General features: G+C 45.9%; 1 protein-coding gene across 1 annotated transcript in view; it reads left to right on the top strand.

Annotated features, from left to right (window-relative positions):
- Positions 1–16790, top strand: part of CDH13 (cadherin 13) — a 1059406-nt gene that overhangs the window by 566688 nt on the left and 475928 nt on the right. The gene's annotated exons all lie outside the window — the stretch shown is intronic.

The raw sequence follows: 16790 nt of genomic DNA, 5'->3' as shown, positions 1-16790 counted from the left end.
GGAGAGATTCGAGACACGGAATGCAGACAGACACACGTTTGTGACTACACACAGCACCCCTTACAGAACAAGTCTTTGCATGTAGTATGATGGGAGTGGGTTTGCACCAAAAAAGGGGACAGGAAAAATCAATGTGTTAACTAATGGTTATGTTTGGTTGTTAATTAATATTTCAACTTGGTTTTCTTTTTCCTGCAACATACTTAAATCACTTTTATATGGAGAATAAAAAGCTATTTGTGGAAGAATAGTTTCAGGAGTTATGTCCATTCAGGATACAGAGACCAGTATTGAAATGAGCAATAAATCTCATATGGGCTGGAGGTCAGTCCCACCCCTTTTCTAACACATCCCCAGAACAATCTTGTGTTCATAGCCTATAATGGACACTAGCCTCTGAGAGTAGTAAGCTCATTCTTTGAGCAATAAATGGAGTTCCCAGCAATTTCCAGGAACAGCCCTCCATGGGATGCAGTGCACCAAGCTGGAAGCAGGCACAGCGGGAACATGGCCCAGCCAACATTTGCCTGTGGTCCCTATTGCTCATCATATGAGCATCTTCCTGCATTGGGGATAGGAGTTGGTGGCCAATTGCTAGCACCAGATTTGGCATCTCTGGTTTTCTTGGTCAAAACACCACATAAGAACATCCTAATGCCCCTTCAACAAAAGGTTCATGTTCCTTCCTCTCTGCAGACTGAAGTTGCAGAGACACCACATTGGAAAGTTGAGTGTTCTGGCTGCCGAGCAGATGCTCTATGTCTAGCCAGCCTGCTCTGTCACCATGAGCTGTTGGCCTCAGGAAGGTGCTGGTCCTCAGGATCCCAGCCATGAAATACAAATAACACTCTGTTTATTTGCATTTCTCACTCAGATGGATTGGTGTGAGTTTCAGTAGGGAGAAGTTAGTGTGAGACCTGAGAGGCATAAAGCGCTAGAATAATACAGTGGCACGATGGAAGTGTGTGAAATCCCCATCGTCCAGCAGACCCCATACTAAGCAATGTGCTCTAGTGTCCCGGGTCCTGGGAGGATGGGGATACCTCCCTGATGTCCCTCTCAGAAGCACTGCCAGAGGACGGACGCTGCCAGCATCTGCAGGGAATTCCATCTGTCAGAGATCGCCAAAGGGTGGACAGTGTGACCTTGCTGTAAACCCAGCAACAGAAATCGGGTTGTTATAGAAACTAAATATTGGTGTCCTCAGAAAGTCCCAGCCCACTGGCCTTAGGAGTAACCAGAGGTGTCCTGGCAGTTTGGGGCATCCAGCTGCTGCAGGAAAAGCCAGCAGCAGGCCATGGGCAGATGCCCTCTTCTCTCCCCATGCCTATCACGGGGCTATCCATTAATTGGCAGACACAAGCAATGAAGGAGACAATGAATTTTGTGATTTTGTAGCGTAGTGATGAAGATTAAGAGCTCTGGGGTAGCAGATCTCTATCTGAGTCTCAGCACTGCTGTTCACGGGGCTGTGTGATCTTGGACAGCCCACTTACCCATTCTGATCTCATTCTCAACCACAAAGTGAGGACAGTACCAACACCTCAAAGGACTGTAAAAGATGAAACAATTTTTTCCTAATGTTTAGGGGAGCACATAGCAATTAATCGTAGCTGCTCTTATTAGTTTTTTCCTGAATACTTTTTGATGTTTTAGTTAAGTTCCACACGTTTTTAATGTCAATTTCCAGCCTTCAGCCATGAGAAGCTTGACATCTACTGCAGACCTGAGGTTTTTTGTTCTATCCTGACATGAACCGAACAGCATAGCATTTGTTGCCCCTTTTTTTATTAGAGAGAGATTCCTGGACAAAGCGGGATCTCCATGACTTCTTGGTAGATGTAAGGGGTACAAGATAAACAATAAAGAGGATCTCCTTGGGAGTGTTCTATAGCCTGCAAACAGGACAAGCATGAATCAGAGAAAGTGGAAATGGCTGGTTGTCAGGAATGAGAACTGGTGAATGAGCGGCTAGAAGATGCCTTTTGGGCTCACACCACAGGGGCTGTTTAAAGAGCTGAGCAGCAGTTCCAATGCCTCCATGGCTGCCTGATGTTTGTGGGGACCAAACGTGACTTAACAATTAAAGGCACCCTTTTGGGTGTCCTTCCACATTCGGAGGGACCTCTGGGCACCATAAACCAGGACCTGCCTCAGTGTGAACATTCTCCTGAGATGGCATTGGCCTGGATCTCCAGGGACCGTGAAAGCCCCCCGGGGCGGTGGGAAGGGTGGGGAGAAGAATTCAAACACTGACGTCGAAGGGTTGACATGGAGCGATGAGAAAGTAGTCTCTGGTCAACCCATTGGCTTGGAGGTTGCCAAAGACGCTAATTAAAAACCTCTAGGGGGAATTTCTGAATCATGATGTATCCCTTTCCTCTGTCCTCCACAGAGCTGAGTGCATGGCTGTGGCTTATGGCTGTGCAGGGATGTTACCGCACACGGGGCGTGACTGGGGAATGAGAACAAGGCCTGCCCCAGCCCACAGCTCACTACCCGGGAGCTGCACTGCAGTGTGGGTGTGTCCTCCAGAACAAGGTTGCCTCTCATTTTCACAAAGGCACCAGGGGCTAGGATGGAATGAAATCCAAATTAATTTTTTGAAAATGTAGTTGATTTTATTTTTATCTTAGTGATATCCAGGTGCTAATAGTAATTAATAGCAAGGGTCCTGAGGTCAGAAAACTGTGCCACTACTTACTGAGCTGTGTGATCTTGGGAAACCCTCTTACCCTCTCTGATCTTGTGACTCTCATCCATAAAGTGGGGATAGTACTAGCACCTCTAAGGATTATGAAGATGAAATTATTAGCTTGTATTACTAGTCATTGTTAATCAGCTGGTAAAATAGAGCCTAATCTCAAGCTTAGAGCTTCTCCTGTTTTTCTGTAAAGTAAAGCCATATGGTACCATAGCAGTGAAAAATACAATTTTGCATACAGCCACAATGGCTGCATTGAAATCATGGCTGTCAGGGACTAGCTGTGGGAACTAGAGCAGGGTATCTGCCTCAACATTCTCACCTGTAAAATGGGAATATTGTAATAACACTGATCTCATAGGGTTTTAATCGGTTGAATGAGTTAATGCATGCTAAGCACTGAGAACAAGGCCAGAAACATAGTAAGCACTATATAACCTCACTACCTGAGGGACAGGTGCATGCTGTCTGTGAAAGGCTGAGGGAGGAAAATGAAAACTCCGAGCACTCTGAGTTGGCCCATCAGCCCATCTCAAGCATGAACTTTCCTTGAGTAAGCTTGAGGGTTGTGTTTAATAGTTTCATAATGCATTGATTGATCATCGATCCTGTCTGCATATGTTTGATTGAGTATCTAGTAGGTGAGGAGCCCCCCACCGAGGTGCTAGGAGAGTATGCTGGGAAGCAAGACACACGGGTTCCTGCCGCCCTGTGGCTTTTATTTTCATGCCTAGGCTTAGTTTAAAAATAAACCAAAATTTCTCACCAGTGTGCGGGAACATGCCAGGAGGCTGTGCTGTGCTCATTGCATAGCTTGGTTCACACAGGGCCACACGCGCCCAGTAGAGACTGCTGGTGCTTGGTGTGAGTGCAGTGTCCCACAAGAGAACCAGTGACAGCAGCCAGACTGTGGCCTGGTTCTCAGCCACGCTTCACCAGCCTCGTGAGCATCCACTTCCAAATGCCGTACCCCCTGCCTTTCACTCTTCCATTGTCTTTGTTGTTTTCTTCATGTTCTTGCTGAGGATGATCCCCTGTTGCGCCATGCTTGGTTCTGCTATTTCTGATTTGCTAGTACTGGGTTACTGTCTCCTTTGTACACTTTGAGCATAAGAATGCTACAGTTCTGGTCCACTTCTAGTGCCTGTTTAGAAACAATTTGCTGCCTTTGTACAACGGTTGGGTCCATCATGTTTGTGATGGGCATTATGGTTGGTGGCAAACATGTCTTCAAAGAGCTGCATCCTAGGTCTCCGATTCCCATGTTGTAGTTTCCCCTCTTACAAGTTTAAATGCACAGCGCATGTGGGCAAATGGCTTGCCATTACAATTGCTCCAACGTTGTTGTTTATTTTTAAGTTAAATGCTCCTCACATGCAAGTTCATGCTAGTATGCTAACATTTCCCAACTCTAACAGGAAAACATTCTGAACCAAGCCCAGGGGAACTGCACAGTAAAAAATAATCTGGGGTAAATTTGTCCTTGGGCCCCGCTGTATATCATTAAAGCTGCTGTTTATTAAACACTACATGGCTGACACTGTGCTGAACACTTCCGTGTACATTTTCTTATTTAATCCATTTCACACAGGAGACTTAAATAGAAGGTGATAACACCATTTTACAGATAAGAGGAAATAACTGTTAAATAACTTTTTCAAGGTCTCCCAGCTGGTGCGTATTGAATCTGGGATCCATATCTGTTTCTCTCCACCTCTAAAACCCTGCAATTTCAATCACTAAGAAACACTCCTTCCTATTTTACCTCCAACTAGACTCTGATATCTAATCTGCGAATTCCTAGGCCTTCTCCCCAGGACCTCTGCTTAGTGGGGTTGGAGAGGGGGGTTGACTGGCTGGATGATCTATTTCTTCTTAAATACCCTCCTATGCTGTGACCCACTGCCTCCTGCCCAGCTCCCAAAAGGGCTTTCCAAGCTTCTGACCTGAAGTGGCACCTGGCAAAATAATTTAGCTCTTGGAGTATTGGAAGCTGACATATTAATGTAAGGCCTCCTGAAATATTACTCATTATTATGCATTTTGCCAGCATTTGAGTGATTTGTGAACTCTTCATTGGAATAAAGTACTGTAAAGGATTCATGAATGACCAAGTTTATGAAATTCTATAAAAACATTAGCAGGTGGTAATGATTCCCTCATACTGTGAATATAATCTGCTGGCTGCAAATTTGTCAACATGGGAGGACAGGAGTCAGATGGGAGACAGCCTGTCAGGCAGTGGAAGGAGGTGGCGGAGGGTTCGGGCTGGGCTCAGCAGGGGGTGAGAGGTAAAACAGGAATCAGGGCTGGTAGTGGGCAGGTGTCCTGTGTCATGGGCCTGAGACCTTCACCCTGAGCTTCTCTCCAAGGTGGGAGATGCGTGGAGAACTGGGGGTGTCAGAATAGGGAGGGAGGAAAAAGGAGCACTTGAAAGGAGAAAGAGAACTTACATTTATTGAGAGCACCTATGAAATACTCAAGAACTCTCTAGAGTTCCACACACACACAAACCTGCAAAGTCGGTTTATTATCTCGTCTTTACCACTGTATTAGCTGAGGGCCAAAGCAGTTTCCAAGATATATTTATTGTTATTAATGTTGGTGTTAACGTTTATTGAACATTTACAATGTGCCAAGGCACCACACTAAATACCTAAATGATCATCTCATTTAATCTTCATAAAATGAGCTTAATACTGTTATCATTCTCAATTATAGAACTGGTAACTGGAACCACCTGTGTTCTTGGCCTCAGAACACGAGCAGGATTTCATTGCCTCCTGAATATTGGTTTACATTTTCTGAGATACACTTTGCTCTCCTTTGAGCCAACTTTCTTGCATAAGTTTGGCCTTTGTGGTTAAGAGGGTTAAACCTGGCAGACAGAGGATATCATTGCTCCTGTGTTTTCTGTCACTTGTCTGGCTCTGCCCTTATTCTAACCGGCATGTGGCTCCAAGACAATTAAGCAGGAAACACATCAAGGTGAAAAATGCTGCTGTCATGCCGAAAAAGGCGCATCCTAACATTAGTGATCGTGAGACAATTGGGAGATGTAGACTTACCCAGATTAGAGAGTTACACAGGTGATTGGCCCATTGACAGTTATTTCCATGTTACCCATGGCTGATGCGTGCATCACCTGGATAGCACTGTGCTGCCCTTGGTAATATTTGTACAGTACTTGGAATGTTCCCCCAGCCCTTGATTATAAGGACAAGCTACGTCCTTCTTCATCCTCTAGTCTTGTCTCTCCCATGGCCATCTTTCTTAGTAGGGATTCTAGGGATTCTGTAGTCAACAAAATCTTCTCAACTGATGTACAAACAAAGGGATTTATTAAAGGGCACAGATAGCTTTATAGAATTGGCTGAAGGACCCTAAAACCTGGCTCACATGCAACACAACCAGAATCGGTGGTGCTACAGGAAATACCCAGCCATGTATGACACTATTCTAGGGCAGGGTCCTCCACTTCAGCATTATTGACATTTGGGGCTGGGTAATTCTTTGTATGGGGGTCTGACCTTTGTGTTGCATGGCATTTAGAAATATGCCTGGCCTCTAACTACTAGATGGGAGTAGCATCCCAAATTCACTCTTGACCATCAAAAATGTCTCCAGAGATTGCCAGTCATCCCATAGGGGTAAAATTGCCCCCATCCGAGAATCACTGTGCAAGTGGAGTCCTCACTGCTGCCCCTCTTCCTGAACTCCACTCTATGATATTCAGAAGTGGGGCAGAGTCAGTCTTCTTGGCTGTCCAGAAGAGCTGGGTGACTGCCACCATGCTTTCAAGAACCTCTGAGCCCCAAAGCAGAGCCATCTCTAAGTCTCATACAAAGATGTCGGCACGGAAGAGGCTGGATCATTTGACAGACTCTAGCTGAGCTCACGAGGGGCCTGAGTGGGTGTTGGCATCGCCAGCATCAGCATATCATCAGCACAGTTTTATTCTAAGACACAGCCAGTGGTAAGCGCGACTCCCTGCGGGCGGGTAGTCCATGCTTAGGAGAGTGTGGCTTCACACCTACGATACTTACTTCCAATAACATAACATTCCTATTAATCAGTAACACACAGGGCCTGGGAGAGAGCCCTAATTGGGAGGAGACAGAGAACTTGTGTTAAAGCTCAGGCTGTGGAATCTGACCTACTGAGGTTAGGGTCTTGACTCTGCGATGAGAGGAACCATAAGAAATTGCCATTTTTATAGGTGAAAAGGAGTGAATATTGGTCACTTCATTGTTTGTCCTAGCACTGACATCTTTGGCAAGTTATTCAATTCCCATCCCCTGTTTTCCCCTCTTTAGAAAGAGGGTGAGGTTTCCGTCCCACCTGCTGCAGTCTGGGAGTGGTGCGCGTGAGGGTGGTGCTCAGTGCTGTCACTGAGTGTTCCGTGATTGGAGCCGTCGCCTCATGGACCAGTTTTACAGCTGAAGCTCCTGCAGGTGAAATAGAGGTGCAAGCAGTTGCTAGGCACTGAGCCTGCAGTTAAATGGTTAGATGTCAGTGTCACCGCATGCCACTTCATGGAAGGAAATCATCTAAATGTGGCCCCTAGACCAGCATGGTAATCTGGGAACTTGTTAGAAATGTGAGTTCCCAGGCACCCTCCTCAGACTTACTGGAAAAGAAACTCTGGCCCTGCAATCTGGATGTTAACAAGCCTCCCAGGTGGTTCTGATGCTCAGAACCACGGGTCCAAAAACACTCTTAAGGGTTAACACCACTGCAGCTGGCCTGTTTCATTAATTTGCTTCGGTGAAAGTGGCCCTTGAACCAATTCCATCACAGTCCTGCTGGGGTAATACATTTGTGCCTTAAAGGTGCTTATTCCTCCAGGTGTTCTGGTACCATTTGAAAGCCCTCTCAATCCAATCCATATTCTTCAAAACTGTCTTTGTTTTTGTTTCTTTAATGGCTCCTGAGAGCCGGGCAGATTTGTCCCTGGCTCCTTTGCTCCGTCCTGTCTAGACTTTGGATGACTGTTAAATGCCGTGTTACTAAGCGTTTGCTTATTTCTCAGGAACCAGCCTTTCAGGCTGCAGATGAAAATGTCTTCTGAGATCTGAGCTGGTACAGGCAAAGGTGATTCCTGATAGGAGGAAGCTGGCCCTGGGGTCAGCAGAACCAGCTTTTCCGCCTTATTAGATCTATAAGCTTGAGTAAGTTATTTGTGGTTCTCAAACTTCACTGCACATTAAAATCATCTGGGGAGATTTTAAAGCCCCAGGTGCCCAAGTTGCTCTCCAAACCAATTAAATCAGAATATCCTGGAGTAGGACCAAGCATCAATAGCTGTATAAAGCTCTCCAGGTGTTTCTACTGCAAAGCCAAGTTTGAGAACCACTGAGTCAGTACAACCTATTTGTACTCCAGTTTATTCATAACTGGAAATGGGGACAATAACATCAACCAGCTAGGTATCTTATGAATTTTAAATGAGATAACACACGGAGGAGTTTCTAACGCTTAACAGGAGAACATCAAAGATCTTATTTCCCCTCAATCAAGCTGCTTGACTCGGAGTGAATATCTGAAGTTAAGTACATTGGAAACAATGTCTCTTTTGACATAAGCTCTTAAAAAATTGAAATGCAGAGAAACAGTATTTGATAAACAAATGAACAGATTGTCTTCTGAGTCACTTTAGAAAGAAGTAATTCAGGATTTGGCCGCAGCCTCTCCCTACCCCAGTACCCCCCGAGCATCTCCATCGGACTCTTTCCAGTTGGGCTCCTCCCATTTCCAAGCACTTCATTTTGCATCCTGGCCTTATCTGCCAGGTGCAGCCGGTGAAACTGAGGCATGAAGAGGTTAAACAACATTGCTGAGGCAGTTGCCTAGCTGGATTAGAGCGCCGAGGTGCTCCTGACTGATTATTTATTTGGTCCACTAAGCAAAGCTGCTTCCTCACCCATGTCTATGGCAACATATTTTTCTAAATGTTATTAGCTTACAAGTGGTTCAACTTGAATCTTGCTCGCAGGTGGGAGAACCCTGTGTCCCTCCCTCAACTTTATCCACCCCACCCTGGGCCTCACACCCAGGACAGCTGGCCCGCAGGCTAGGCCTACCACATGTCCATGGAATGAATAAATGTGTGAGAGTCAGCTATTTTCTTTTTGCTTTTGTTTTCTCAGTACAACCAAATCTACTTCATCAGGCTGCTTTTTCAAAAAGCCTGGTGGCTTTTTTTCCCCTAAGGTGCTGAAGAATCACAATACATCAGAATTAGAAGAGCCTTTAGACCCATTTTTATCTAACCTGCTTAAGTTACAAATAAGAACAAATTAAGCCCTGGCTGATGTGGCTCAGTTGGTTGGAGTGTCATCTCATAAACTGAAAGGTTGTGAGTTCAATTCCCAGTCAAGACACATACCTAGGTTGTGGGTTTGATACCTGGTCTGGTATAACCAAGTAATATATCTCTTTCACAATGATGTTTCTCTCTCCACCTTCCCCTCTCCCTTCCCCCCTCTCTTAAAAAAAAAAGCAGTCAGAAAAATACTCTCAGGTAAAGATTAGATAAATAAATAAAAGAATAAGTCAAGTAATTGTCTAACTGCTGAAAATACATTGTTGGTATTTTGTTTTCCTTGGTAATGGGTATTGTGGCCAAACCTTCTGGGACCACCAGATCCTGCGAGAGCGTAGAAGACCTCATTCCTAGGTCCCATCACTCACTCATTGCTTATTTTCAAAAGGAAATCCTTTGGTTTGGTTAAAATGAGCAGCGGAGGGATGGAGGAGTTAGTTTGGACTATGGACTAGGAGGAGAGAGGAGCAAAAGACAAGCTAGAGAGGCTGCCCTTTCTTTCCTCTTGTGGGCTTGACACTCTTGGTTTGCAGGGCAGGAAATGATGAAAAAAATTTTAGGAGGTTATATATGGAGTTGGATGTGAGGACCAGAACCTGATTCAACCAATCACAAAAGGCCAGGTGAGATTTTAGACGCAAGTACCACAGCTCAGAGGCCAAGCGTCAAAAGGATGATGTGGCTGAAAAGTGAGCTGTCTGCTCCCTCAGAGGCTCTGACAGCCGTTGGCGTGAGAAGCTGGTAATGAGACGTGGGTCACCATGGAGCAGCGCTCTGAGTGGCCCAGACAAGGGAGGAGGAAGCTGCCATTGACCGGGGGGCCCTTGTGAAGCCAGCTTTGGCCCCCTTTTGAACTACCTGGGGAATAATGTCAGAATGGGACTGAGTTCCTCTTGAGCGGGTCAGAGCCCTGTGTCCCTGTGATATAAAAACAAATGGACCAATGTCCTCATCGGAGGCTTGGGAGCTGCTGGCAGGTTACCCATCTCAATTCTGTCCAACCCACCACTTAGTGTTTAATTAGAACAGATCACTTCATCACCATAGATTTGAAACTGGGACAATCTGTGGGCAGAATCCTAGGGAATAAAAAAGCATGAAGGCGCACATGCTTTTGCCAGCTGAGCCTTCTCTTCTGGCCAAGGGAAGTTGAAAGAAATGGGACTACCGAAAGGATGCCCTTTAGGCCCAGCACACACCCAGCAACCCTATCAGGTGGGATTCAAGTCAACCACAAGAGTGATGGATTCAGGAGATGCTGGTGGGATGTCTAACTCATGCCACCTACCATTTCAAGGTGCAGGGGGTAGAGCAGTAAACAACCATGAAGTTCCTGTGTGTGGAACTTGGTCAATAACAGGCATGAGTAAGTATAACATGTCAGGTGGTTATGAGTGCTGGAAATAAAAACAAATCACACTGAAGATACAGGAGCTGACAGAAGGGGATGTGTGGTCCAGGCAGGCCTCACTGAGAGAGGACATTTAGGGGTAGGCTCTTTGGGAAGTCTGAAGGCAGGAATGCTGTCCTTCCGTCTCAGGTATCCTTCACATCTGCAGTTCTCAGTGAGGGTGATTGTGCCTTCCAGAGGACACCTAACCATATCCGGGAACATTTTTGGTTGTCACAACTTGGGGGAGTGGTGCCACCGGCATCTAGTGGCCAGAAATGTTGCTCCACATCCTCCAGAGAGCACGGAACAGACCCCGTATGTCCTGCTTGGCAGGCCCTAGCACAGGCCTGGCCTCTTCAAGGATCTGAACATACGGCATGGTTTGTTCACTCAAATAGATGTCTGGCTTAAATAGACAAAAGGTCTGTGCTTATTTCTGGGGCACCACAGCAAGAGATACTGTCCCCATCCTTGTAAAGTTCATGATCTACCTGGGGACGATGATCTGTAACAAGACAACTGCACCACCAAGGGACAAGGGAAGGGTCAGAAACAGCCTTTCAGATAACGTGATATCAAAGCAAGTGCTCAAGAAGGAGGAGGAGCATCCCTGCCCAGTGTCGTTCGGTTGGTTGGAGCATCATCTCCTGTAAACCGAAGGGTTGCAGGCTCAATTCCCATTGGAGCACATGCCTAGGTTGTGGGCTCCGTGAAGAGACAGCCGATCAATGTTTTTCTCTCACGGCAGTGCTTCTCTCCCTCTCTTCCCACTCTCTAAAATCAATGGGCATGTCCTTGGGTGAAGGTTTGAAAAAAAAAAACAATGAGGAAGAGTTAGCCAGGTGACAGGGAAGTGGGCAGGGAAGGAAGAATGTTCCAGGAAGAAGGAACGGAGGAAAGATCCTAAGACATCCTGGAAGAAGTGGCCAAGTGGGGTTTGTGCAGGAGACAGGAAATGAAGTTCAGCAGAGAGGAAAGCAGGTCCCGTGTGCGTAGGAATGAGCTCAGACATACTACCCCATGGTGGTGGGGAGGGGTCAGAGGATTTTAGGTGGAGGAGTGACGTTATCAGATTTGGATTTTGCACAGACTACTCTGGTTGCCAGTGGAGGACTGAGGACAAGCGGGAGATGGGGAGCTCTGTCTCTGGGTCTCTGAAGCCAGAGTGACACATATCAAATCAATGTCGTTCTCGCCCAAGAAGACCTGGGAGGTGAATCGAAACTCCTAGTGAAAATGTAAACTGTACTCTGGGGTGAGATGAAAAACCAGAAGCTAGGTACTGCCAGGCCTTGCATGGAAAGGTAAAGAATTTGGATTTTATCCCCAGGAAGCCCAGGAGAGTTCTCCGCGTTTCCAATCTGCATTTCAGGAAGATAAGATATGTTTGAGCAAATCAACAATAACATTCACATTGCCATGAAATAGAAATTAATTCAAAAAGGCACTCATTTTTTGAGAATCCACTACCTACCAGGCACTGGGGGAAGGAGATAGAAGATAAAGCCTTGCATTCCCCAACTCAGCCTTAAAGTGCCCTCCTAGCCAGAGTGAACCAGAAAACCTCCTATTCTAACTCCCTGTGTGGAGGGGTGGGGAGCACTTTATTCATTGCCTGTCCTTCCCATTTAGTCCGGTTCAATCTCCCGGCCAAGTGAACATCCTGCTAAAACTCCAAGCTTTAACTCTTTTTTCTCTATGGGTTTATCAATGGGCCATCTCAAAATTATTTACTGAATGCAGTTGGCCAGAGCTGTTAGCTGTTGATTCATTTGATTGGCATCTGTTTTTAAGAACTTTATTATGAAGAAGGCTTATCTTTTCCTCACTGTAAGGCATTAGGTACCACAAGATCATTTCCATATTATTTTTTCTTTATTCTGAAAGTTCAGAAGTTTTCATAATGGGCTGTTTTAAGCAAAGCCCATCTTTTCTGGTACCTTGTTGGAAAGAATACATACCCTGTAAAAAGGACCTCACTGTGCCTTGTCACGTGTAGGTGCTCATTCCCTGCCTGCAACAAGGGGGGGGGGGGCGCAAAATGAGCCTTGTTCAACGCGCCAGGCCAGGCACATGGAGGTGGAACAAAGTAAAAGCAAAGAGAGAGAGAGAATGCATCCTCATTAAGTGATGGCTTATCACGTCAAACAGCACTAACAGAGCCCAAGACCAGACTGACCACATTTGACAAGAAGTCAGGAGGAGAGGTCTGTGCTCTTTGCAAGCTGATTATACCCTCTGGCTTGGGTGCACATTCAGTTGATCGTGAACTCCTGGGGGATAACACAGGCAAAGGTGGAGGTCTTGGGCAGCTGGTCATAGAAGCTCAGAAAACTGGGGGACCAGCATTTCACAATTAATTATGAATGCATTTTCTGTTCCTTTTGAGTGTTTAATGCAGAGCCTCATCCTGAATGCTACACACTACACCAGTGGGTTGGATAGCTGCAACAAGGTATGCAACAAGCTGCAAAGCTAGAAGTATTTACTCTCTGTGACTTTACAGAAAAAGTGTGCAGATCCTTGGACTGGATAGGCCCTCGCATCCCTCAGGAATTGATAACCTGACTATAAGAGTTTTTGAGATCATAGTTCCCAAAGGAACCTTATAAATTTCCCTTTTCTGGAGATTTCGGAGGAGAGGCTAAATGTGTGCTGCCCTCATGGGATGGTGAGGTGAGCTAAGTCCTTCAGGGACAGGCTCCCAGGGCCATGTTCTTGGAGGCAACCAGTGAACACACATTTCCTGATCAAGGACAGAGGGGCTGCTCAAGTTCATCTGCACACTGCTTCCTGAGTAAATGGAATAGTGGTTGAAAAAGGCTTTGCCAAAGAGGAATGACTGTGCAGATGTAGCATACAGGATGAAGTTTATTGTTGTTCTTTTATTTTTCCCTAGCATTTCTCCCTTCAGAGTACTGCTTAGGAAGCTGGGTGTAGGCCTGAGCTGCCTATGGGGGCTGCCCTGCCTGTTAGCTACATCTGACCCTTACTCTGAGTAACACAATAACAAAATGATAAGAGTAACACTTTGTGGGTTTTGCTCAGCCCTTTGTAGACAGTATGTCACTAATTCTTGCATTGACTCAATGAGTTAGGTACCTTTAATAGTTTATTATTTCTGCCAGAATAAATTATCACAAACTTGGTGGCTTAAAATAAATAAATGTTATCTTATAGTTCTGGAGATCAGAAGTCAAAAACTGGGCTAAAATCAAAGTATCAACAGGCAGAGCTGGTTCCTTCTGGAGGCTAGGGAGAAAATTAGTTTCCTGTCCTTTTCCAGGGTCTAAGCCACTCACAGTCCTTGGCTTATGGCCTCCTCCTCTATCCTCACAGTGAGCAATGGTGAGCTGACACTGACATTGACACTGACATCCTTCTGGTTCCCTCTACCCATTTCCTGTCCCAGTTTTAAGGACTCTATGATTACATGAGGCCCTGCTGGGTAATCCAGGATAATCCTCTCATTGTAAATTCAGCTGATGAGCAACCTTAATTCTATCTGCAAAGTTAATTTCTTTTTGCCATGTGGCCTAACATATTCACAAGTTCTACGTATTAGGACGTGGACATCTTTGGGATCTACTATTCTACCTATCACCACACCACGTTTTGTGGATGAGGAAATAGAGGCACAGAGTAAGTTATGCAGGGTGACACAGCTGATAAGCAATACGTGACCTTAACCTTTAACCCCAGCTACAGTCACCTCTAGAACTTAAGGATGGTGGTGTAGTCATCAGTGTGAGCAAGGGGCTCCCCTCTTCTGTTGGCTATGGATAGGGTGATAACCAGAGAGAGAAGTAACTCTCACCGGACCCTCACTGGCTCTCTATTAAGGGCTGGAAGCAGTTTGTCATCTTTCTCATGTGTGTTTGTCTTTTCACTGGAGCACAAATGTCCAGGCCTCTTTCACACTTTCCCTTTTCCCTTAGTGTCATCACGGACATTTTCTGTAGACTCGGTGGGAATCAGGGAATGGTTGGACATGTGATTTTCATGTCTGTTTGGAGCAGTCTCAGACTCATAACTACTTTGGATCCATCACTTAGCATGAAGTGAGCCCCAAATATAGTGACCTGCTGGGAAACCCTCTTATCCACTGGAGAGATGGGGACTGGGTGGGGTATTGATTCCGTAGCTTAAGTAGGCAGGTACCAACCAGCACACCTGATCCTGACCTTGAACTAGTCTTCACTCTAGAGAATAGCACCCAGGCATTGGACCCAGGCAACTCTGTGGGGGCGACTTTCCTCTCAAGTCCCCCCCCATGTGCCACGGATGAGAGTAAACATGACTGAGACATAATGTGATCTGCTTGGGGAGGAGAGGTGGCCAGTTTCCCAGAGGAAAAAGGCCTTGAGCAGTGGCCAGTTTCTCAAGGGAAAAAGGCTTGAGCCCCTTCCTCCAGGGGCTTTTATTGGACTATAATACACAGGAATACAGGGCGGCAAGGATCAAACAGTAGATAACATTTCAAAAAAATCTGAGGGCTTAGTGTGAGTCAGTGTCTGTCAGGAAAGGGGGTTGCAGAACTTTGGGAGACATACTCATTTCCTCTCAGACTCATCATATGAATGAAAGCACTTTTAGCAGAGCAGATTTCACAGGTTTATTAGGAAGTCTTTGTGATATCAGATTTTTCCCCTGGACACGCTCTAGCAAGGCAAGGAGCTGCACCCCTCCTCATCAGGTATTCAGGCTTAAGGGGATTAGAGCCAGGAAGCACTTCTCCCAGAGTACATGAAGACTCAGGCTATGTCAAAGCCAGGGGGGCAAGAGTCCATTGCTCCCTCTTTGTTGCAGCTCCCCCCAGTCCTTCCATGATTGCCTCCCACATGATCAAGTCTGGCTTAGGTTGCCCCCCACTGTGAGGGGCCTTACCCATCATTGACTTCTGACCAAGCTCTGGGGGCAGGGAGAGGAAACTGAGGCAGCCTTTGCTACCAGAGACAAGCTTTGTCTCCTGCAGCTCGAATTCCAAAGGTCATGCCTTGCCCTTAGCCACAGGGGGTCGAATTACAATTCCTAGAACCAGGCAGAGTGGTCTACAACACAGCTCCAAGTCCAGGCCCTTGCCCCATTGCAACTTATACAAAATAGCCACAGCAAAGCTTGACTACACATTGACTGTGGTATGAGTGTGTATGCTGCGGGGCCTGATACCTGAAGTATCAGATCAGACCGTGTGCAATTCCTGGGCAGTCTCTTCAAATCTAAATGCCCACTGGTATTCCAAGCACATGGCTCCAGGTCTGAGGGATTTGAAAATGAACAGAACACATTTGCTGCCCCCCCAGGAGCTTATGCTCCTGAGAACCTTGAAGGCAGAGATCATTTTTGTGCATTTTTCATGTGGAGAAATAAAGTTTAGGAAAGTGTCAGGAAGCAAGTTACATTACTGGCAGATGAAAGCGCTGAGTGCCAAACCCATTGCCTCCCCTCCAGAGCCCAGGCTCCACACAGTGTTTAAATGCCTAGTTCGCTCACTGTAAACCAGTAGCTCTCAAGGAGGAGAGATGTTGGCCCCCAGGAAATAGCTGGCAGTGTTGGGAGACATTTTTTGTTTTGACAACGGGGGAGGGTGCTACTAGCATGTAGGGGGTGGAACCCGGGAATGCTACTGAACATCCCACAGTTCACAGGACTGCCCACACCACAGAGGACCCAGAGAACCACCCAGCCCCAAATGCCAGCAACACTGCTGCCAAGGAACCTTGGTGTAAATGAGAAAAGTAAGACCCACCTTATCGGGTAGCTGGGAGCTCTGGGCGCACCTGGGGACCATGTATCCAACCAAGTCGTGACTTCACCAGCCACACTCCATTCTGTGGAGTCCTGGCATGTCCGGGCTGCGCCTGCCTGTCTGGGGATCGTCCTTCGTGGTGAGAAACACAGGCAATAGGATTCTAGTAGAACTCCCCAATGCCCTTTTTTTTTATTGGGTGGTGTTTTTAAATTTTTTTCTTCTCATCACAGAAGACAAATTCCATTTTCTTAGTCCTGAGGGAGAACTAATTCCAGCAAAGGCCATTTGTCTTTGGTACCTTAAGATTTAGATAATTTACCGCAAGTTTATTTTTATTGAAAATTATGTAGATGTTATTCAGAAACACAATTTCCAACTATACAGCACACTTAAGCAGATTACATTTTAAGTGTTTACATATATATGTATGTATATAGTAAGAATATATTCTGTGATATGCATTTTGCAAAGATACTTTTTCTGTAACTCTCTGCCTTTGAGATCCTCAAACTTGTTTGCTATGAACTGCTGAAGGATTCAGACATTTTCTAAGTAGATACTGTGTTATGTTATGAGTTGTTACCATTCAAATGCAGTTTTAACTCATGGCATTTTC

This window comes from Artibeus jamaicensis, unplaced genomic scaffold (assembly GCF_021234435.1).
Source record: "Artibeus jamaicensis isolate MK-2021 breed Jamaican fruit bat unplaced genomic scaffold, CSHL_Jam_final contig_464, whole genome shotgun sequence".
Lineage (NCBI taxonomy): Eukaryota > Metazoa > Chordata > Mammalia > Chiroptera > Phyllostomidae > Artibeus > Artibeus jamaicensis.
Note: the sequence above shows the minus strand (reverse complement) of the source record. Positions and strands in the feature narration are given on the sequence as shown.